Below are 23,792 nucleotides of genomic sequence, written 5' to 3'. Positions count from 1 at the left end.
GTCCACAACGCCTGTTGAGAACTTCCAACACTGGTACTTGGTTAACCCTAGTCCAAGTGGACCAGCCGTCTACAGGAATTCAAGGCCAAAATGGTGTGTTAGGGTTGAATCCCTCAACCACCAGGATCCTCTCCTCCCCTTTACTGGTCGCCATGCATGGCAAACATGTAGGTGGATGTTTAGATCCCAGAAGAGGTAAACTGAAAGAACAGAACCTTCCTTGGGAGGTCCATTCACCACGTACAGGAATCCACACCGAGGCGACAGATTGGTGGATGCTACCATTCGTTGTGTAATGTTGAGGAATGTGTACAGCTGTCAGAAGTATGGTAAATTTTATTTTACATAATCAAGTTACCCTATTGTAAATACCTAATAAATAATCTTGTAAGAAATGGAAAATAGAAAGGAACCAAACACTGCTTTACGTTGATGATATCTGGCCGTTTGAAGTTGTTACAATATATGTTTCTATCCAGATACGGTTGGAATTATTGTACTTACCAAGATGCTAGTTACAGCTGAGTGACCAGTGTCACTACCTTCTCTGTCTGTTGCCTGTACATCAAATGTAAACACCCGTCTGGTGTCCAGGGAAAACGTCACCATTGATCGGATGACCCCGGTGACAGGGTCAATATGAAACTTGGAAGATGCGTCATCATTTTTCTGGATGATGTGATAGCGAATAGCAGCATTATAACCATCATCGGCATCGTGGGCCTGTGGAGAAAAACAGACCCTTTACAATATATTATTTGGAAAAGGTACTATCGGTCACAGATACACAAGAATGATGGAAGTATTGTAGCTGTTTCTTTCACTATGAAAGATGTAAGTTTACCAAAAATACTTGAAACAATACTTCTATTGTAAGTCTCAAACATTGTTATAAGTTATCACAACAATAGAGAGTCAAGCTACACATTATAATACTTGAAACAATACTTCTATTGAAAGTCTAAAACATTGTTACAAGTTATCACAACAATAGAGAGTCAAGCTACACATTATAATACTTATAACAATAATACCATTGTAAGTCTAAAACATTATTACAAGTTATTACGACAGCAGGACTAGCTACACATCATAATACTTATAATAATAATAATACTATTGTAAAGCTAAAACACTGTTACAAGTTATCACAACAACAGCAAGACAAACTACACATTATAATACTTATAACAATAATACTATTGTAAAGTTAAAATGCTGTTAAAAGTTATCACAACAACAGCAGGATTTGCTACACATTGTAATACTTATAAAAATACTATTATTGTAAGTCTAAAACAATGTTACAACTTATCACAATAACAGTAGGTTACGGTTAGCAAGCACTGTTAATAAATCTAAACATGTAAGTACTACAGAAGTGGAAGTGTGATAATCGATATTATTCATTGTCTACTATTGTTGTTTAGCACACGTTTACTCTAATGATCCCCTGTTTATTCAGGTGATCAGTATATCAATACCTGTTTATTTAGATGACCAATACTTCAACAAAATACGTTTTATATATCTATGGTATTATTGGAATCTGTCTTCTTTCTGGTTTATAGCAAACACTCACTTTTATTTGTATAATTTCAAATCCATATGCTGCTTCAAGCGGCACAGCGACCACTATGGATCGGCCCCATGTTGAAAGACAGGGTTGTTGTCATTTTGATCGCCAACTGTTACTAAAACTAGAGTTTCATCGTATGCTAGGTTATAGGACTCCAACTCATGAACATCAACTGTAAGGAAAGATTATTTGTTTATGTTGTTGTGAAAAAAAATTAAACCTTAACACGTGAACGTCAAGTGTAAGACAGAAATATTAGTTGTTTATATTGTTAAAAGAAGAAAAAATTGTAACACGTGAACCTCAAGTGTAAGACAGAAAGATTAGTTGTTTATATTGTTGTGAATAACAATTAAACCTTAACACGTGAATGTCAAGTGTAAGATACAAAGATTAGATTTTCATATTGTTGAAAGAAAATTTAAAGTCAACCAAACGTTAATCAAGGACACTGAAGATCTGTTACAACGTCCGCAAGTACACTGTAAATTTTGTTTTCATCAGAGTTTTAACCTGAACGTTTGTATCGACTCCTAAGTTGGTCGTCAGCTCGTATCTTCAAAATATACTGAGACTTTTCTTCCCTGTCTAAGGTTTTGGTGAGAATCAAGAGCCCAGTTTCTTTCTCAATGTCGAACATGCCTACAAGAAAGAAAACAGATATTTAGACTGCACTAACCTCAAGGTAGAGATACACAGAACCCATTAAACATATATTGAATCAGAATAGAACGTATTACCCATCATTTGAATCAACCGTGTATGAACACAATACAACATGCTGTTCCTTACTTCTCTCAAACAGTAATTAGAAACGTGATAATGCATTCATTACGGCCGTCTTCAGAGCAACTAATAAAAATCTAATAACAAAGATACTTAAATGTGCTCGTGCGAGATTGATTACCATGTAGCTTTGATAATTATCCAAAGTATTAGCTTACTAATCATGGCAACACGAAAGTCGCAAACACACCCATTGTCTGAGGAATAAAAACTCTTAATTCTTATATGTGTATACCGTGTTTCTCCGATAATAAGACCTACCCATAAAATAAGACCTAGTGTGATTTTTGGGGATAGTTTTAATATAAGCCCTACCCTTAAAATAAGCCCTAGTTAAGAGTGGCAGGAAGAGGAAAGAAATAAAAAATAATAATTTATTAATTAGTTTAATATTTAGTTAATTAGTTTGTTTAAGTGTTAATCAGTTAGTTTAATAGTTTATTTTAAATGGTTAGTTTAATAGTTTTACTTTGTAACTTCATTTTTTTGATATATCAAAATAAGACATCCCCCGATAATAAGCCCTAGTGTCATATTTTGGAGTGAAAATTAATATAAGCCCTGTCTTATTTTCGGAGAAACACGGTATGTATATCATTTTAGTAAAAATGGCTGTTGAGTAAGTTCTTGATTAATCGTTACATAAAAATAGCCAACGGAGAAAATAAGTTGGTTTAAGAAGAAAATCGACACAGGTTCGTGAAAATAACGAGTTTTTGATATAACGTTAATTACGTTATTGATTATAATTAACGGTTCTCTTATTTTTTTTAATTCAAGTTAAATCATAATCTGCAGTAAATTTAAACTTCAGATAATGTGAAATATGGAAAAATCGCGACTTATTTCAAAGGACACCTGTAAATAGAAGATAAAAATGCAATTATGGCTAAAAATAAAAGCAGACATAATGTATCTAATATATTCAATTTTAAACAGCATTTATATAAAAATATTAGATACCTTAGTGAAATATCTGTAACGCGAGCTATCTAAATACACCATAGATTACGATAAAAATTTATACAGTTACAAGTGATAACAAATTAACTGTCTAGTTAGATCGATAGCAACAGACGATATGGCACATGTTAAAGTATTTTTTTTTATTATTAGTGGTTAAAGGAAGATGTATCAAAAACAATGTACTTATACTACATCACTATATGAGTGCTACTTTCTTATTTATCTGCTTTTGTCTTTCGAGAAACACTGATGAGTCATCAATTGGGCGAAACTAGTCGACTGGAGCGAATCAAAGACTAGATCAATCTTTTGATGAATAAATAGTTTAAGATGTTTCTGAAGGTATGCTACACTCCGTCAAATTTGACCCCCGTCCCCAAGAATGTTACAATTATCCGATTCCGTACAGAATTTATTAATTTTTTAATTAATTAAAGTTCCAAAGTCTTACCATCCACATCTTGTTCAGAAATATCATATTGCACTGGCTTATGCGCAATCTCATCTGTGGTATTAAGATCAATTACTGGTAATGGCGCCACCTGGTTTTCTTTAACAGTTACTTCGTAGAGTCGAGAGGTAAATAAACGGACTCCAGTTCCTGCCCCAACAATGATATTCAGCTAAAATTCAAAGCATGAATATTTTTATTGTCGTTACACCAGTACCACCGTCTATCAGTGATAATTATTACATATATCAAAACTAAGAATAAAATAATCTAAAACGAAACCTAAAGAAATACAACATGAAGCTCTTTCACATTCTATTTGGTTTTAACTCAGTAATGTCATGATAAAAACAGCACAAACGTGATAGGTAGTCAGTCTCATATAATTAAATACTTTTTTTTTCATTGTATACATTTATTGCTGGCGAAGGGTCGAAAATCATTAGGTTTAATGTAACTAATATAGTTTTTAATTATATATTCATACAGGGTGTTCGGAAAGTCATTGTGCAGTTTTGTAATCATATTTTATTCAGTCTATTTCAAGCCAGCAACTGATAGCAGTGTTTAGAAACAAAATAAGAAGGCTCCAGGCCTGTATTGATGCCAACAGGGGTCACTTTCAACATTGTTTATAATTGTCGTTCATATTTACCTCCTGTATTCTTTATTGAAACATGTCTGTCAATAAATATATAAGTGCACAGTGACTTTCCGACCACCCTGTATAGATATAAGAGAATATTAATTATGTACAATCACGACATTATTAAATAAAGCAGACATCCAGCAGTGTTCGGTTTCAAACAAACTATGGTAACGAGCTATGTAATTGTACAATATTATATTTGTCACCGACAATTTAAACGAAATATGCAAATAATAATGTAACCATAGCAACTTGTGCGTAAGTTTGGACTTTGTTGCGTTCTATTACAATACATATAACTAAGCGCTCTAAGCAACGCCACCTTCTCCAGTATCAGCGTTACGTCTGCGGCCTTACAAGCCTAGAAACCGGGTTTAGGTGCCCTTGGTGGGCAAAGCATAAGTGCTTTTGTGCTTAATTTACTGAAAAAAATAAATCAAAAGAATGTCATCTGTGTTAAGAAGGTAAAACAAACATATTTTAGGCAACTGATGTCCTATGTTGCAAACATATACCTGTTCTGAAGTCACAGGTTGCTTTAGTTATATCATTTTTCAGGTTTCTTCGAAACCTGATTAACTCCACCATCCCACATACTGGTGGTAAGGAGTTAAAAAAACCTTTTTTGACTATTACTATAAACAGGATACAGAGGTTTTTACTTACAATACATTGTTTTGTCTTGTCTGAGTTTATCAGATTCTAGCTGGTTGCTATGGCCCACTATGGTCATTTCAGGACAATAATTGATTATATACTACTTTCGTACTTATTTGACTGTAGAGAATTAGACGGATTACTAATGTCCATTACGTTCATTTAAGGGCAGTAATAAAATAAAACGGACAATTCCTGGGCCTTATATGATTTTACGAGATTTTAGCGAATTCTTATGGTTCACTATGGTAATTTCAGGGTGGTAATAACTTATAATACGACACTTATGACCTTACCTGAGTTTTGTCCGAATTCGGCGGGTTACTATAGTCCATTGCGGCCACTTGAAGGCGGTAGTGACTTCGATGGATGCTGTCCAGTGGTTTTGATACTCTAACATCTCCAGTGACTTCATCAACACTAAAAGTATCCGTCTCTTCACTATCTGGGAGAAATAATGAAAATTATCTTACGTTAGGCAAAATTTAAATATATTAGTTTACACGCTAGAGGTTAATATTACAGTTAAGTAATCTAGTATTGAGTTTCAAAAGTTCGAACTACCTTAATAACCAAATTTTTAATATTATAGTTAAGTAATCTAGTATACAGTTTCAAAAAATCGAACTATCTTAATAAGCAAGGTTTAGTATTGCATGTAGCATATGCTACAAATGTTTCGAGTCACGTCCAAACAGGTAGAAAATATAGATATTTTAATATATATCTGTGTTAAGTCAGAATGAAAGTTAACGGTTTTTGATTTGTATTCTTTACGAGTAACCCTCTAGTGTTGCAGCAGTAAGTCAGTTAGTTTGTTTTTGAATTTCGCGCACAGCTACTCGAAGATTATCGCTGGCCGTTCCTAATTCAGCAGTGTACGACTTGAGGGAAAGCAGCTAGTCATCACCACCCACCGCCAACTCTTGGGCTACTCTTTAATCAATGAATAGTGGGATTAACCGTAACATTATTATAACCCCACAAATATGTTTGATGTTACGGGGATTCGAACCTGCGACCCTCATATTACGAGTCCAGCACTATAATCACCTGGCCATGCCGGACCTCAGCAGTAAGACTGAAGTCATATAACACTGAGAACCAGGTTTCGATACTGGTCGTTGGCACAGCCAATCGTATAGCTTTGCAATTAGCAACGAGAAAACCGTTGTAAATATTACTCAGATTAAATTACAACACAGAGTTAAGTAACAACACAGAAATATTACAATTTTTTCAGATCCGATTAACTTCATCAATAACTGCTAATGTTGAGCTAAGAAACTTACTTAGTAGAGAATATAGAAAATCTCCTTTTCCGGCATTCAGCTGAAATACCACATCACCGACTTTCGTACTTTCAGCGACCTCTAGCGTGTAAACTGATTTTTGAAATTCCGGAACGATGTCGTTGGTGTCGATAACTGAAATCCACAGTTTTACGGTTGAGTTTTGGCTTGGCGTTCCATGGTCGTAAGCTATGACAGTGATGTCGTAAAATTTCTGCTTTTCGTAGTCCAGTTTTGATAGGGTCCAAACAGTGCCATCTATCGACAATGTTTCATAAATGTACAATATTAATTACGAAAAACATTTCAAATTATAAAACAGGCAATGACGAGCTTAATACTTGTGTTAGGTATTTAATTTCAATGTAATTTACTCTAGTTAAAAAACAGCAAGCATTTTCAAATAAAATTATAAACAGTCTGTGTAGGGAAATGATTAACCAGCAACATACGTGACACCTTTAGAGTACTATCTGCTATTTAGGCTTAGCTTTCAACATTTATATTTCATTACAAATATAATGTAACGCACTTTTGAGATTTTCGAACACTTTCGAGCAATTTGTATGAAACAAACTTGCAGGTTTCAAACCAATGTAAGTGGACATGTGTTGATTCTTATGATAATTCGTGACAACAGTCTTACCTTTGCTGTCGATGTAAAACTGGTTCTGGTGACCTTCTCCAAGCTGGTAAAACACCAAGCCATTCTCTCCCGAATCCGCATCAATAGCAGTGATTTTTGTCACCTACACGAGTAGTAAATAAATCATTTGTTCTTCTAATTATAACACCACAACGATCGCTTTCAGTTCATTCTTTCTCTATAATGGGTTCTTTCAGAAAGGAATTCTATAGGTTCGACAAGCAGATCATTATTCACTGTTTTTCGTATTTAAGTAACAGCTTCTAAAAGGCTGCTTCACAATATTAATTCTTAGAGCTACATCCTCATACTGATACTGACGTTTTATTAAAAGAAATGATGACAGTTATAAGATGTACTTTCCAGAAGAGTATAACAAAAATGGAAGAGGTTTCTAATAAAATACATAACCTTTAAAACTTCGGTTTTAACCTGATACTTGACTTTTGAACCACTCTTTAAGAATGTGGACTGTATTTAAGTTTTTCTTTTTTCAACTGACTTCATAACTTCAGTATTAATCAAACATTCATATTTTCAAAAAGTTTACCTCCAGCATCACAAAACACTTAACAGTTAAACAAAAATATTAGTTTTTAAATCTCACCTATAATCCGTTTGAATTGAGAGTTAAAACTGAATGTTAGCTTTCAGTATCGTACTTAATCCAAAGTATAATTTTTAAATCTCACCTTTAATCCGGGATCTTTGTTTTCCGAGACTTCAGCGAGATATGGATCTGTCAGAAAATTTGGTCTCTCGTCATTTACGTCTTTCACTTCGATTGTGACGTTTACTGAACTGTTTAACGGAGGTTCTCCGTAATCCAAGGCCTGTAAATTTATAAACGGTATAATTTATTTACTTTAAATTATAATTCACTTACATGATTTACGATAGTTAATTGTGATATTCAATTAATGTTTAGTTGGATTATCTTTCTTGAATTATCTGTTACCCTAATGTGATTAATTATAATTTTTCCCTGTAAACAGGGAAGAGATTTGAAACTTATTTTTCAAAACGTTTTTTTTTCTTTTTCTAATTACCAACACCTCCGTCCTCCGATGGTTCGATGGGTTTGTTTTTGGTTGATGTGAAGCACAAAACTTCACAATGGGCTATCAGCGTCCTGGTTAGCACGGGAATCGAAACTCAATTTTTGCGTCGTAAGCCTACAGTCTTAAAACGTAAAAAAACAAACGGGTTTCAACATCCGTGGTGGACACAATACATGTAGCCCACTGTGTAACTTTACACTTAACAACAAACAAGCAAAAAAATAATAGGAACTGTAGCTCTACATTCGTCCACAAAGTGCGGATTCGCATGTCCACTACACTAACCACGAGGTTACGTTCTGTCTCTAGTGACGTTTTGTAAAGGGAGCATTAAATCCAATATTTCTTTGACTACATAACAGATCAAAACATTCGAACCGTAATACATTCTAATAAAATAGTAAGACATCTTACAGTGCAGGCTCGATTCCCTGGACCTGAAACATCCTACGCGTTAAATTATTTGCGGGTAGATAAAGGACCAGAATTTTATTATTTAAAGCTATCTGGAGTCTATAACTTTAAATAAGGCAAACCTGATTCTGTCTCTATTGGTTCAATTCGTAGGGACCGGCATGGCCAGGTGGTTAAGGCACTGACTCGTAATCCGAGGGTCGCGAGTTTGAATCCCCGTCGCACCAAACATGCTCGCCCTTTCAGCCGTAGGGGCGTTATAATGTTACGTTGGTAAAAGAGTAGCTCAAGAGTTGGCGGTGGGCGATGATGACTAGCTGCCTTCCCTGTAGTCTTACACTGCTAAATTAGGGACGGCTAGCGCAGATAGGTCTCGTGCAGCTTTACGTGAAATTTAAAACAAACCAAAGCAAACCAACCAACCCGTACTTGGCTGACACTATATGGTGGTTAGAACATGTTCCGTCATCAAACATGTCGTTATAGCGTGACTAACTATTCGTTGGTATGTACAGTACTAGTTATCTTGTTTCACAGGTCAGGCATGGCCAGATGTTTAGAGTGCTCGACTCGTAATCTTAAGATCGCGGGTTCAAATCTTCGTCACACCAAATATGCTCATGGGAACATAATAATGTAACTATTCTTTGGTAAAAGAGTATCCCTCTAGTCTAACCCTGATAAATTAGGGACGACTAGCTCAGATAGCCCTCGTGTATTTTTGCGCGAAATTAAAAAAAACAAACAGTATTGTTTCATTTTCAAAATTAATATTAGAAATATCTCTCGATTAGTTTCATGTGAGATTCAATAAATTACATTTTATAATTGGCAAGTCAGATATGTTAAAATAAAGAGCAAATTAAACCTTGTGTACTTTGAGACTTAATTTATTAATCTGAGCTTAATACGAAAAACCTGAGTAACAGATATGTTTTATATTACTATTATTCATCAACAGTTAATGTCCAGCTCTTGAAACCACATCCAAACCATTATATGACCTCCTTGGCATAAAGCTGGACGACCGTGGTTATTATAAAATTAACTATGAAATGTAAAGTTCTGTAAAAATATCAGTAAAGAAGACCACACCATCACAGAAAAGGTGTAGTTGGACTGCGTTTCTCGGTCAATAACCCCTTTGGAAAACAGTTCTCCTGTGTGGACGTCTATTACAAATGGGAAACCTGGAAAAGAAATCAATAATTAGAAACAGTCTTTATTTTTATTTTACCAAATGAAAAACAAAACACTGAATTTCTTTTGTGAAACTTTAATATTAAAGTAATTAGCTAAATTATCTTAAGTAACAATAACATTCAATAGTTTCAGAGTGGACTTAAAAAGGATCTCATCTGCACGTGTTCACGTGGTACCTACCAATTTTTTTTTTTTTTTTGTGTACAAAGACTATTGTCCATTTTGGCTGCTGATCTACTGCCATCTTCAGGAAAATCCCGAAAAGGAATATTTAATGACAGAATAAAAGAATAAAGAAATATCTGTTCCCCTCTCCTCAAACCATTGATGCAAGTCCTAATAGGGGAACAAACCCCGAACACCCCGTACACCAGGTCTTGTAACAAAGAGGATTGGCCTGAATTAAAGACACTATCATCACAAATACCTTTTTTCTGGCTTTCCTTGAAGAGGCCAGCAGATTAGGAACCGAAACGTAAGATAAAACTAAATAGTATCTAGAACCTCAAAGAAAAAAAAACAACACACCACCTGCGAAATATGGTCATGTGGGTCACTAACCATGACAAAACACGTAAATTATGCAATATAGAAAGTTAAAATAGCAACAAGACAACGTATTAACCGACACAGTTTTCTTGATAAGTTAAACGTTCATTGAAATTTACCTTTGAAAATTTTAAACAGATTTAACAACATATTTGGTTAGATTTACCTGGTTTTAAGTCACAAATGATGTTTTCATTTTGATGTTTGGTGAAAAAATCTTTTATATATATATATACATACATAATTACTTTCCCTGGAATAATTATGAGTTACTTTACCAAAGCCAGTATTAGGCTAAACTGCAACGACGTCTCTAAAAATTTTGTTTTTACCTATGCTTCCTTAAACTTTTCCCCAGTGGCACAGCGGTATGTCTGAAGACTTACAACGCTAGAAAACGGGTTTAGATGCCCTTGGTGAGCAAAGCACACATAGTCCACTGTGTAGCTATAGGCTTACTTTCAAACAAACAAACAAATTCTTAAACTCTTAAGAATACTAATTAAGCCTAACACTTGCACATGATCCTTATGTTACCGACTCCAGTTAGACTTAACGCATTATACATCATCATTAACACATCATTTTTAAACTATTAATTCCACTTAAGCCTAACACGTTCCACATTATCATTAAGCCAACAATTCCATTTAGGCCTAACACGTCCTAAATTATCCTTAAACCACCAACTTCACTTAGGCCTAACACGTTCTACATTATCCTTAAGCCAACAATTCAACTTAAGCCTAACACGTTCTACATTGTCATTAAGCCAACAATTCCACTTAGGCCTAACACATGCTACATTATCCTTAAGCCCTCGTCTCCACTTAACCCTAACACGTTCTAAACTATCCTTAAACCACCAAGTACACTTAAGCCTAACACGTTCTACATTATCATTAAGCCAACAATTCTACTTAGGCCTAACACGTTTTAAATTATCCTTAAAACACCAACTCCACTTAGGCCTAACACGTTCAATATTATCCTTAAGCCAACAATTCCACTTAGGCCTAACACGTTCTACATTATCCTTATCAACTTTAAACAATTCTAACGGTGTAAGTTAACTTATATCACAAAATAACAAAGTTGGAACTTTAACTGTGTAATCCTTGCCTTCATCGAAATCCATCATTAGCGTGTAATCCACAAGTCCGTTCTTTCCCGTATCCTCGTCAACAGCGTGCAATACTCCGAGCTTCCAACGTTGTCCCCGATAATCTCCTTCTTTAATGTTAAACGTATATTCAGGTTTAACAAACTCTGGTCGATGGTCGTTCACGTCTGTGACGCTAATGTTCACGTACGTGGAGCTTGCCAGTCCTTTACCATCAACAGCAGTAACATTAATCAAGTAAAAGGTTTCTGGACTCAAGTATCCCACTACGAAGATTTCACCTTCAAAGTACAACAGAAGAGTGTATCGTGGAGAAAACAGTGGTAAGTACATAGTAGCTTGTTTATAAAATATTTCACGTACTTCGACTTTCTTGTAGTAAGCAAATAAAAGTTTGAAGATTGTGGGTTTACAAAGTTAACATTAGAATTGTAATCCTAATTTATGGATAATAAACTCACCTGTTAACCGATCTATTCTAATGTCGTTCCGGGCACCGGAAGTAATGACATATTCAACTTTGGAATTCAATCCTTTGCCATCAGCGTCCACAGCACTAACTTGTACCACCTTTGACCCTGGTTTGGCGGTTTCAGGAAGCTTGACTAGAAGTGGACCGTGTTGGAAATGTGGAGCATTATCATTCTCGTCTTCAACTGTAATGGTCAGAAAAGTTGACGAGCTCAGGTTTCCAAGGTCCGTGGCGATGACCTTTGTCGTAAAAAAAACATCGCTAGGTGACGCTCTTCTAGCTTATGCATCAATGAAGTTACAACAACACCTGATACCTGATTATAGCAGTAGAAGCCTTATATACCTAAAACTAAACTAAAGTTAAGAGTGTTGGTAATTATTGTGTGAAAACTGTTACAGTATTCCTGATTGTATTACACATTTAATTGCTTTACACAAGTTTTCGCAAACACACTACTTTTATCCTTACTTAACAATGTTTTTAAAAAAGCAGAATTGTCTTGTAGAGGTAGAGGGCGTTACATTTATTTAATATTTGAACTTCAGACGGTTTACCGTACAGTACGTAGTAAAACTTGTACTTCTATTACTATACTATAATGTTACATTAATATAAAAGTTTCACTTGTTACTGTTTTAGAAATTCATAGTATTCTGTTTTGAATCATGAAAACGGAAACCAATATTAATCTGGTACGAAACCGGTGAATTATGTTCGTGCGTTGTTGGCAAGTTTCGTGAAATTGTCGTGTAAATAATCCATTTACTCAAATCAGCTCATGGTGAATCAGCGGTCAGCTTGGGGAATTATAACGCTAAAAGTTAGGGGTGGATACCTGCGGTGGGCATAGAACAGTTAGCCTATTGTATTTGTTTAGTTTTAGAGAAAAGACACACTGAGCTATCTGTCTGTGTCCACAACAGGGTATAGGACCCGAATTTTAGTTTTGTAAGTCTATAGCCCTAGCGTTGTTCCATTATGTAGCGTTGAGCTTAAACAGAAGTTTTTAAATATGTTACTGAAGCTTCATTACAAGTAACTTGTAGGACGAACTCCGAGTATGGTCCTCTGGTGGACCTTTGGTAAGAATGAGAAATTAAAACGCTGCAGTTCATGGTCCGATACCCATGATGGCACTTACGCAGATGCCAGACCAATTGTGTAGGTTTGTGATCGAGTAGGCGTAACCAAACTGTGTTTGTTTTTATCTGTTTATTAGGCTAACATATCATTCATAAAAGTTTCTTCTCTAATTACGATGTTCTTGCTTTAGTCATATAAGTGTTTAGTTCTTATAAGTTACACTTCATTTATCTCTATATATAAGGCATAAAAAAATTGTCTTTCTGTCCGTTATCTGACTACTTCTACGTTACTAGAACAATCTCAACCAAAATTTGTAGGATGATAGTTTGGAACAACGAGAACGTTAATGGGGTCCACAACCACCTCTATCCCCATTGCCGAAAGTTAACATTAACTATATTCATAGATGGCGCCATGTCATTCCACTGAGGAAAAAAAAAAATTAAATTCTCCCTAACGCACATACACACTAAGTGGAGAAATGGGGTTACACAATCATCTTATGTATTTCAAAAAGTGCATTAGCACTTTCTATGAAGAAATGCAATGAAAACGCAATATTATATAAACGCCCCCAGCCACCATAAGACTAATATGAAGACCCATTTTTTTTATTAATACCAAGTTTCTACTTTGACCTATGAACTCACAACTGCGGCCTGTAAGACACCTCTGCGGCCAATGACCGCCAATTACCGTATTTCCTGGCGTCGAAGAAGCATCCACATTCTGATCAGCTAAATTTTGTAAAAAAATAAAATAAACATAAGATTAATGCCACAGTACTACCACCAGTCTTACCAAGATGTTTCATGGATTGTTTAGTGACTTACGGTACATAAATCCTCTTACCCGCTTGTTGTTTGTGAGCTATATGCTTATCATATCTACCTTTTGAAAATGTATATCTTGTATTACCACTAGAATATCTGAGGAGTTAAAAGGAGTCCCGGTATTACAGCACCATATGTATGGTGACCTGTTCCTGTTTATTTATTTGATATTTAATACTAAGTAACTTATACATTTCATTCTGGGCCGTATAGAGGGACTTGGATTACTGTCTAGTATCGAAACACTTCCTATAGGATTAGGTTTAGGCCTCTGAGCAACGTAACCTTCGCCCTGGATCGGTTTGTTTGGCTTGTTTTGAATTTTGCGCAAAACTACTCTAGGGCTATCTGCGCTAGCCATCCATAATTTAGCAGTGTAAAACTAGGGGGAAGGCAGCTAGTCATCACCACCAACCGCCATTCTTGGGTCACTGTTTTACCAACGATTAGTGGGATTAACAAAAACCTTACAACACCTCCACGGCTGAAAGGGCGAGTGCCTTAACCACCTGGCCATGCCGGGCCTCGGCCTGGAAGACGCAGGGTAAATTTTTGACAATTATTTTGGGGACAAATAGTGCCTACGATGCCGGAAAATACGGTAGTTAAGCACATGAAACAGTGTGAAAGGACATTAAGAGCTGGGTGTTGAAAGCAGGCAACAAAACGGACACCTACTATCACTAATTTGGCCACTACCTCTACCTACAACGTCACCCTGACCATCGCACAGTGTATACCACGTGTTAAGTACATACATACAGAGTTCTTAAAACTTATACAAAATCTTTGGTGAGGTACTAACGAATACTGTAATAATATGTTATAAATAAACTGTGTGAAAGTTAGGATATGTCTGTGTTTATCATATCATACAACCCACGTTGTTTAAAGTCCATAATCCGAACAAAGGACAGGTAATTCAGCTTGTATATATATATTTAGCAAATTTTCACACCTTCTGTTACTTTGAGAAACGTCATGTGTTGGACAATTTTCAACTCACAGAGGGAGGGATAACGAATTTTAACAAGCTAATTTTATATATTTCCAAATAAATATTACGTCTAAACTTTTGTCGCACAGCATAATTGGTGCAAAAATAAGTCAAAGTTATCTCTTCCACTCTACTGAGATACGACACCAAATAAAACAAAATTTTGTTAGACGTAAGATACGATGAGTGGTGGTGATGTCCAGATATTAAGAGTTATAAACTTGAACTCAGTGTGATCACATAGACTTATGACATACTTGAAGATCGTAAGTTTCCTTTATCTCTCTGTCTAACGTAATTTGGGGATCTTCTGGTGAGAAGAGAATGGCTCCATTATCTTCAATACGGAAGAGTTCGCTTCCTTGTCCATGTAAGGAGTAATGGATCAGAGAGTTGTTGCCGATGTCGTGATCCACCGCCGAAAGGACCGGCCTCTGGTAAAGTAGAAGTAGTAGTTATTACAGACACTGTGTATAGATATATTTAAACATTCTCACCATGTGGTGATAAACAGCTCGCTTTCCATCTATTGTTCTGATATACTACGATCTCCATGGTTACTGACCTACAGACAGATAAACATTCATGATGATAAGAAACCCACTTGAAGTAAAAATGTATTCTAAAGACGGCTGGTATGGATATTAAAACTTTAATCAAATAAACATAATCGTAGAAAACACCAATGTACTAAGTAGCAAAATATATATAAACAGATGCAAAATCAAAAAAGCCAAAAACTAAAACCCAAATGAAACCAATATAAAGAAACACCTTTATACTTATTATATTAATGAATAAACTAACAATCTAACTGCAACGCCCCCTACAATCTCGTACTACCCGTTTACACTCTCGCCCCTAAGACTTGTGCTCAGCAATGGTCAGTTACAAACTCTCTTTGTTAGCCTGAAGATGACTTAAAGAGGTCGAAACGTTGTTATGTACTTTATTTTAATAAACGTTTTACTACTCATACCAGCCGTCTTATGAGTAGGTTTAGATTGATAATCAATATATAATACTATAAGCACAGTGTATAACTGTTTGACTGTCTCTCGAACACGCAGTGAAGTCATAGCAACGTATTACGTAATGTAAATAGTTTGGCTTCTTGTCAATTAGAAGGCTAATCGTAAACTAATGATATATTTGGAGTAAAATGTACAAAAAATTGCTACGTTACGAAAAAGAGAAAGCACGTTTTCATACTATAATTTAATAGTTTGGGATATATATAACACAAATATAACCATTATTTTAACACCATAAATTTAAATCTCTTCACTGGTTCAGTTACTGTAATCATAATACGATGATCAAACTATGTCACACGCGTTAACGGCTGAAACCTAATATTAAATCTCTGTATTATTCTCCTACTGGCAAATCTAGAAACAGACACGCACGCACGTGCACATCTTTTTAATGACGCATTGTGTTTCGGTAAAAATACGTTCCAACAATGAATTTATGTCATGTTACTTCGCGATTGATGTATAAAATAAGATAAATAAGCGACAAAAGTTAAACATATAAATAAAAATATGTTATTTTAATTTATAGTTGATTAAATTATTCCTATATATCATGGTTTCACACTACACCAAGACATTACTAGTCCATATATACTATAATTTCACACTACACCAATAGATTATTTGTCCTTATATATCATGGTTTCACACTACACCAAAAGACTATTAGTCCCTATATACCATGGTTTCACATTTTATCAAGAGATTATTTATCCGTATATACAATAGTTTCACACTATACCAAGGGTTACCGTAAACAGGCAGGAACAGTAAACTTCTGTTACAACAGCTAGATGACGAATTAAGACAATATAACATAGAGTACTTACGACCGACACTGGGGTTCCTGAGGGAACATTTTCCTTCACACTTCCCTGATACGATTGAACAAAAGTGGGTATCCCATCGTTGACGTCCAGAACTTCAACTGTTACTTCGCTCACGCTCTATCATTGAAGAACACGCAGGTTCACGTGCATTATACAAACAATAAACAACACTTTCTAAACATTCGGAGGTCGTGTATTAGTCACCGGCTTACAGTGTTAAGAAAGCTACTGAAAGTTTATCTGTCCCTAAGTTTTAACAAATCAACAATAAATAAAAGAAACTTGAGTACCATACTCCTGTTTGACCAAATAGTGGGAGTCGCTATTAGCAGATCCTCGTCTCAAAAAAAAACGGAGTGCGTTTTTCTTATTGCGTTAAGTGGATGTGAGGGGTTCTTTGTAACTCAAAGGCTGTTTACAGATATTCAGTTATTTTTTATATGTTTAGAGTCTACCTAGGACTAATCTAAACAAGTTGTTTCTTAACTAAAGGACTAACAAGTACTGCTTAAATAAAAGAGATTAAAGAACGAACAACTAGTTCTTCTCTGAAAGGTATCCGTACTGGAACTTAGATCACCGACACTGTGTTATGCTGGCTGAATGTACGAAAGGAGAAGACACAAGACAATGTGACTTATCGAATGCTTGACTGAATCAGAGCCAACGGTTCGCATCCCGTCACCACAGAAGTGCGCTTCTTACTTTGGACTATGAGTGTTATACAACTTACAGTAAGATACAACTATACGATTAGAACAGCCTAGAAGCTGTCGATGTCAATGACTTAGTTATCTATAGAATATCAGTTCCAAATTAAGAACAGGTAGCGCAGACAACCCTTATGTAACTTTGTGCTAATTTACAAAACAAATGAAAACCATATCCATAATTAAAATCCGTTCAAAATCATTTACTCTTGGAAATCAAATGTGATTTAAAGTTTACAATTCCTCTGAAATTGGCACATTAAGAAAACACTAAGCATAGGCCTTTTTGTGGGAGTGGTACTTCTAATAGAAACAAACCCGCAAGAAGCTTGTGTTTTTTTTCCAATTTACCAATCTATCAATTAGTTTATTTTTAATACATTTAGACAAACTGTAAAAGACAGATTTGTTTATTTCTTTTCAATTAGACCTTTGTTGTCTAAACTTTTGTTATTAGCGACGATAAAACTAAAATTAATTAATGAAAGATTTCAAGTTCCTCTATGTTGATTTATCACTGCAACCGGTAAGTTTGACAAGTACAGACTGAATGTTTGACATCTAATAAATACTCACTACTTTAGTTGACGGTCTTCGCTCTTCTAGCATCACTGTAAATGTATGTCGGCTACGTGCCTCTCTGTCCAGACCGACCTTAGTGAAAATGTGTCCATCCTGAAAACAGTCCCAAGCGTCAGACTAACAAGTATATTTCTGTACAACTATTTATACAGCCACAAGGGAACACTAGGTTACCTTCATTAGATACATTTAGAAGTAACACGTTAAAATGATAAGTTTACGGCAAACGATTTATCAATGTACGTTTTCTCAGACTAAATCTCTCATGCAGTAGCTAAACCAAATGCAGTAAAACAAATTACAAGACAAACACGTGTTTCGGCTTAACGAGCTTCCCTAGCTAACACACTTTATACCACAACAACAATTTCTTTCTAATATATTCCAATGGTATTTGAAGCCCAAGAGCTAGCACTAACTTAAATGGTAGAATTTGACGCTGAACTACCCACACCGGAACACCCAATAATTTGGCGCCTTGGGCAGTGTCTATCTTACATAACTTTAAAGACAGGCCTGGTGTATCGTTTTGAAAGAATATTTTTATATAGCATTAGTTCGATCTTTACTATGGGCAAACTGAGAGAAATGTGAGTCAAAATGACTAGTTTAATCTGACATTAGTCCTACTTGTTAAATATTGGTGTATGTTCAGATACAACATTTAAGGTACATACTGACCTTAGTGATACAACATCCCGGTATATACTGACCTTAGTGATACAACATCCCGGTATATACTGACCTTAGTAATATAACATCCTGGTACATACTGACCTTAGTAATACAATACCTTGGTGCAAACTGACCTTAGTAATACAACATCCTGGTACATACTGACCTTAGTGGTACAACATCATGGTACTGCAACGATCTTAGTGGTACAACATCTGAGTACAAACTGACCTTAGTGATACTGAACAGGTCCCTCTCGTCCGAGTTCACTATGTTATAAACTGTCTCGGCGTTTAGTCGATGACTTCTGGGCTTCAACTCCACCTTACCAACCAGAGCTCCGGCCGCATTCTCCAACACAGCAAAGGTGTAATGGTGTTGATTAAATCTGGGGTCTCGTTCTTCAGCCGGACTTACAATGACCTTCAGAACAGCCTATAGAATGACCGAAATATTTGTTGTTTAAATCATAGTCAGGTCGACGAATTTAATTATAAATGAATGTTATAAAAATACACAAAAACATCCGTTCATCAACTCATCCACTGATGTGTCCGTCTACCAAATAAAATATGGTCAAATGACTGCCCTATCTGACGTTAACTACCTATTAGATATTCAGTCAATACTCTGGGTTGACTATCAACTTATCAAAAATCTATCCAATCAGCCACCTATCATCGAACGTTCACTCAGTAATAGATCACACCATAATCCACGCATCACAAACCAGACAATCAGTCCAATGGACTATATATCTTCCAATCAACTGGTTTGTTCACCCACTACCAGCTAAAGGGTTCATTGGACGACATACCTCTCACCAACCAGTTCATTTGCCCAACATCAGCTAAGTGATATGTTGTAACACTGGACAAGTTCTAATATACAGGGTGTTCAGAACGTCACTATGAAGTTTTGTAATCATATTTTATTCAGTCTATTTCAAGCCAGCAACTGATAGCAGTGTTTAGAAACAAAATAAGAAGACTCCAGGCCTGTATTGATGCCAACAGGGGCCACTTTTAACGTTGTTTATAATTGTCATTCATATTTACCTCCTCTATTCTATATTGAAACATGTCTGTTAATAAATATATATGTGCACAGTGACTTTTCGAACACCCTGTAGAATACTAGCATACTTTCGTTAGGGCAACTTAACATTAGAAATATAAATGTTTGACTGAAAATTTAGAACTTGAACGATTTATTGATGTTGATGTCTAGATATTAGATACTGGTATATCTAGATACAGGTACTATGGTTTGTTGGTATCTAGATATTAGATACTGGTATATCTAGATACAGGTACTATGGTTTGTTGATGTCTAGATATTAGATACTGGTATATCTAGATACAGGTACTATGGTTTGTTGGTATCTAGATATTAGAGACATGTACTGTGGTTTGTTGATATCTAAATATTTGAGACATGTACTGTGGTTTGTTGATATCTAGACATTAGAGACAAGTAATGTGGTTTGTTGATATCTAGATATTAGAGACATGTACTGTGGTTTGTTGATATCTATTTCAATAAATATTTTTTTTCTATTTCGATTCAAGTACATTTTAAGGTGTTCCCAAAATTTGGACCTTTCTTCACAACACGTCGCAAACTATCATTAGTCGTGATTGTAGGTTATCTGTAAGTACGAGATTAATAGGAGAGACTAATTAAGAGTCGCAATTAATGTAGACAGTGTAGTTTTATACAGGCCCATTTATAATGCCTTTAGATGGCTTTATATCCTATATTTATGTTGTTTTACAGACTATATTTATGCTGTTTTGTAGACTATATTTATGTTATTTTGTAGACTATATTTATGCTGTTTTGCAGACTATATTTGTGTTGTTTTATAGACTATGTTTATGTTTATTCTTTGATAGATTGTTTAGGCAGAGTATTCATGGTGAAACTTTGTAGAATGAACGGCAACTGTCTGTTGTGGAGACATAAATGTAGAGGACGACGTTTTAAAGACTTCTGCCTTTCGTCTTCAGGTCAGTGTGTGACTTTGGCAGTGGTTTAGTTTAGAGAGAGAGCAGTTTGAGGAATATTCTCCCCAACAGGGGTGTTCAGGAACGTTGTGGTTCCTCTTCGTTCCTGCTCATAGAAGATTATCTATCTGTACGTGGGGGTTCTCCTATATTTTAATTTGACTTATTTAAGGCAGTGAAATGAGTTGAGACAATATGAAAATGTCGAGTGAGAATACTGAGCGAGACAAAGGCGGCAAAATGGAAAACAGTAGGTCGCTGTTTGTTTTTTACCAAAACGGACCCTTCAGATATTGTAAGATTTCCACCGGACTTCTATGTTGAATTTTTTGGCGATGCGTTTGAGTTTTTCACTGAAATGTTGTAGGTATGGTAGGTAAATGGTGGTAGTGGTGGTGACTTTCTGATCTTTTCTTTTTATCATGGTTTTCTTCAAGGAAATTTTGATGGAGGAGAAGGTGTAACCATTTTGTTTATAACTCTCTACGATCTTTTGGCGTTTTGCTTTGATGAATGTCTTATCACGAATATTTTCCGCTATCTTGTTTTAGGGATTGGATTATACCACGTTTTATCGAGGTTGGATGATAGGACTGGAAGTGTAGGTATCTGTCCGTGTGAGTGGGTTTTTCTCTATACAGTTGTAGTTATTTGTCTTGCTTGTTTGCTGACGAATATGTCAAGAAACGGTACACTGTTTTGTTTCTTTATTTCCATAGTGAAGTGGATTCTTTTGTCTATGGATTGTTTCTTTTTGTTTTTGTTTTTTTTTAAATTTTGCACAAAGCTACTCGAGGGCTATCTGCGCTAACCGTCCCTAATTTAGCAGTGTAAGACTAGAGGGATGGCAGCTAGTCATCACCACCCACCGCTAACTCTTGGGCTACTCTTTTACTAACGAATAGTGGGATTGACTTTCACCTTACAACGCCCCCACGACTGAAAGGGTGCGCATGTTTGGTGCGACCGGGATTCGAACTCGCGACCCTCGGATTACGAGTTGAACGCCTTAACACGCTTGGCCATGCTGGGCCGTGTTTTTTTGGTGCGACGGGGATGCGAACCCCCGTCCCTCAGATTAAGTCGCACGCCTTAACCCACCTGGCCATGCCGGGCCTTTGTCTATGGAATTACAGGTAAGTACACTGTGTCTGCCATTGATTGAATCTACAGGACATCTCCAATCAAACACAGTGATAATCCGACCAATCATAACACGCTCTCCATAATTCTCCATGACACTAAAAAGGACGGACAGACAGACAGACACTCAGATATTTGGTTAGAGCACCTGTCTAGTAAACAGGAAATCATGGGTTCGAGTCCCATCGGTGCCTATTACTACTATTTTCCACTCTCACGTTTCTCCCCATCACATCTGGGCATCAGATGTGAACGCAAGTTCAACTTGAAGTTTCTCCCTGCTTTACAAGACCAATGCAACTAGTTTTCCAAGTCACCATCCAATTAACTACTTCTACATTCTTGCCTTAAGCCACGTGTTCTATTCCAGTATATATTAATAACCTTTATTTTCTTCTCAGCTGCTTCCGATCACGGTCTGGATACATTATTCGGCACCCTGGCCATGAAAGTGGGCCTTGTCGATGATCTCCCGTTTCCTACACCCAGAGCTGAGACATTGGATCTTTGGTCATGGCAAAAGCAACATCTTTGCCCGGCCGCGAATCGCGCCGTTTGAGTTGATGTTTCGTCTCGTCTGTCATCCGGTTTTTTGGACTACGGGCTCAGGCCTTGCCTACTTACCTTGTGTAGCCTTCGTCTCGCTCGGTATTCTCACTTCACAGGTCCATACTGCACACCTCACTTCATACATAGCATTAAACAAACCAAATTAAAATACAGGAAAAACCCCACGAAAAGACAGATAAATAATCTTTCACGGGAGGGTTCGAAGAGGAACTACAACGTTCTGAACAACCCTTTTGGGGAGAGAATTCCTCAGACTTCTCTCTCTCTAACCAAACCCCTGCCTAGGTTTCGTTTCGCGTGTAGTAGTCACTCACGTAGTGTAAGGTGGATTGACAACAGAGAAATCTGGCATGCCATGGTCGTCGATGTCTGCCGCAGATTTGACACATGAAGAAGAAGAAGTCACTCACACTGACCTCAAGACGTTTTCTACACTTATGTCTCCACAACAGGCGGCAGTTGCCGTCCATTCTATAAAGTTTCATATATTTATGTTGTTTTGTGAACTATATTTATTTTATTTTGTAATCTATATTTATGGTGTTTTGTAATCTATATTTATGCTGTTTTGTAGACTATATTTATGTTGTTTTGTAGACTATACTTATGTTGTTTTGTAATCTATATATTTATGTTGTTTCGTAGACTATATTTACGTTTTGTCATAGGCTATACATTTGTTTGTTTGTAGACATACTGACTTCGACTTATAGAGTACAGTTGCACTGTTTTGTCAAATATATTTACGTACGTAATGGATTTTTGTTATCATTTGAAATGTACATTTGTTATCTCACAGTTTGTGTAATATTATGTTGTGTGATAATTTACATCTGTTATTCAGTTACATGCTCGGCTTAACAATTAGTTCGGGTGCTCTGTTTCCTAATTAAATACACAATCATCTGATATAATCACAAACACATTTTGTTAGCTAAGTACCTGTATACTATTATTTCCTATATATTTTACCCCAGGATCCAAGTTAGAACAACTCACCATTCCTCTCCATTGCCCGTCAAACGCCTCCAAGGTAATCGTGTATTCTTGAGCTTGTGAAATGTCCAGTTGTCGGGTAACGTTGATAGTACCAAGAACAGGATCTAGTTCAAAAGGTACTGGAACAAAATGTGAAGCCATTAACGACTATTGATTTCCAACATTCCAAAAACTGTTAATCTAACATGATAACTGATTTTAACAATGAACAAAAAGTTATAATAATCAGTTCCATAACGACGTCTGAAGTAAACTACAACGTAACATGAAACTCGACATTCCTGAAATAAACTAAAACGTAACATGAAACTCAACATTCCTGAAATAAACTACAACGTAACATGAAACTCGACATTCCTGAAATAAACTACAACGTAACATGAAACTCAACATTCCTGAAATAAACTACAACGTAACATGAAACTCAACATTCCTGAAGTAAACTACAACGTAACATGAAACTCAACATT

General features: G+C 35.9%; 1 pseudogene across 1 annotated transcript in view; it reads right to left on the bottom strand.

The window, feature by feature from the left end:
• The window catches only part of LOC143252442 (protocadherin Fat 4-like), a 149,011-nt pseudogene that overhangs the window by 19,669 nt on the left and 105,550 nt on the right, over positions 1–23,792 (bottom strand). Inside the window, exons 42-57 of the transcript XR_013028998.1 lie at positions 23,323–23,441; positions 18,833–19,036; positions 17,921–18,019; positions 16,635–16,751; positions 15,025–15,201; positions 11,838–12,087; positions 11,376–11,657; positions 9,597–9,691; positions 7,719–7,859; positions 7,027–7,129; positions 6,381–6,638; positions 5,385–5,533; positions 3,783–3,954; positions 2,093–2,221; positions 1,583–1,751; positions 505–723 (exon numbers count right to left, since the gene is read on the bottom strand). The product of XR_013028998.1 is annotated as a protocadherin Fat 4-like (transcript). The remainder of the gene's footprint in view (positions 1–504; positions 724–1,582; positions 1,752–2,092; positions 2,222–3,782; positions 3,955–5,384; positions 5,534–6,380; positions 6,639–7,026; positions 7,130–7,718; positions 7,860–9,596; positions 9,692–11,375; positions 11,658–11,837; positions 12,088–15,024; positions 15,202–16,634; positions 16,752–17,920; positions 18,020–18,832; positions 19,037–23,322; positions 23,442–23,792) is intronic.

This window comes from Tachypleus tridentatus, chromosome 6, assembly GCF_004210375.1.
Source record: "Tachypleus tridentatus isolate NWPU-2018 chromosome 6, ASM421037v1, whole genome shotgun sequence".
Taxonomy (NCBI): domain Eukaryota; kingdom Metazoa; phylum Arthropoda; class Merostomata; order Xiphosura; family Limulidae; genus Tachypleus; species Tachypleus tridentatus.
The sequence above is the reverse complement of the archived record's forward strand: the minus strand, read 5'-3'. Positions and strand labels throughout refer to the sequence as shown.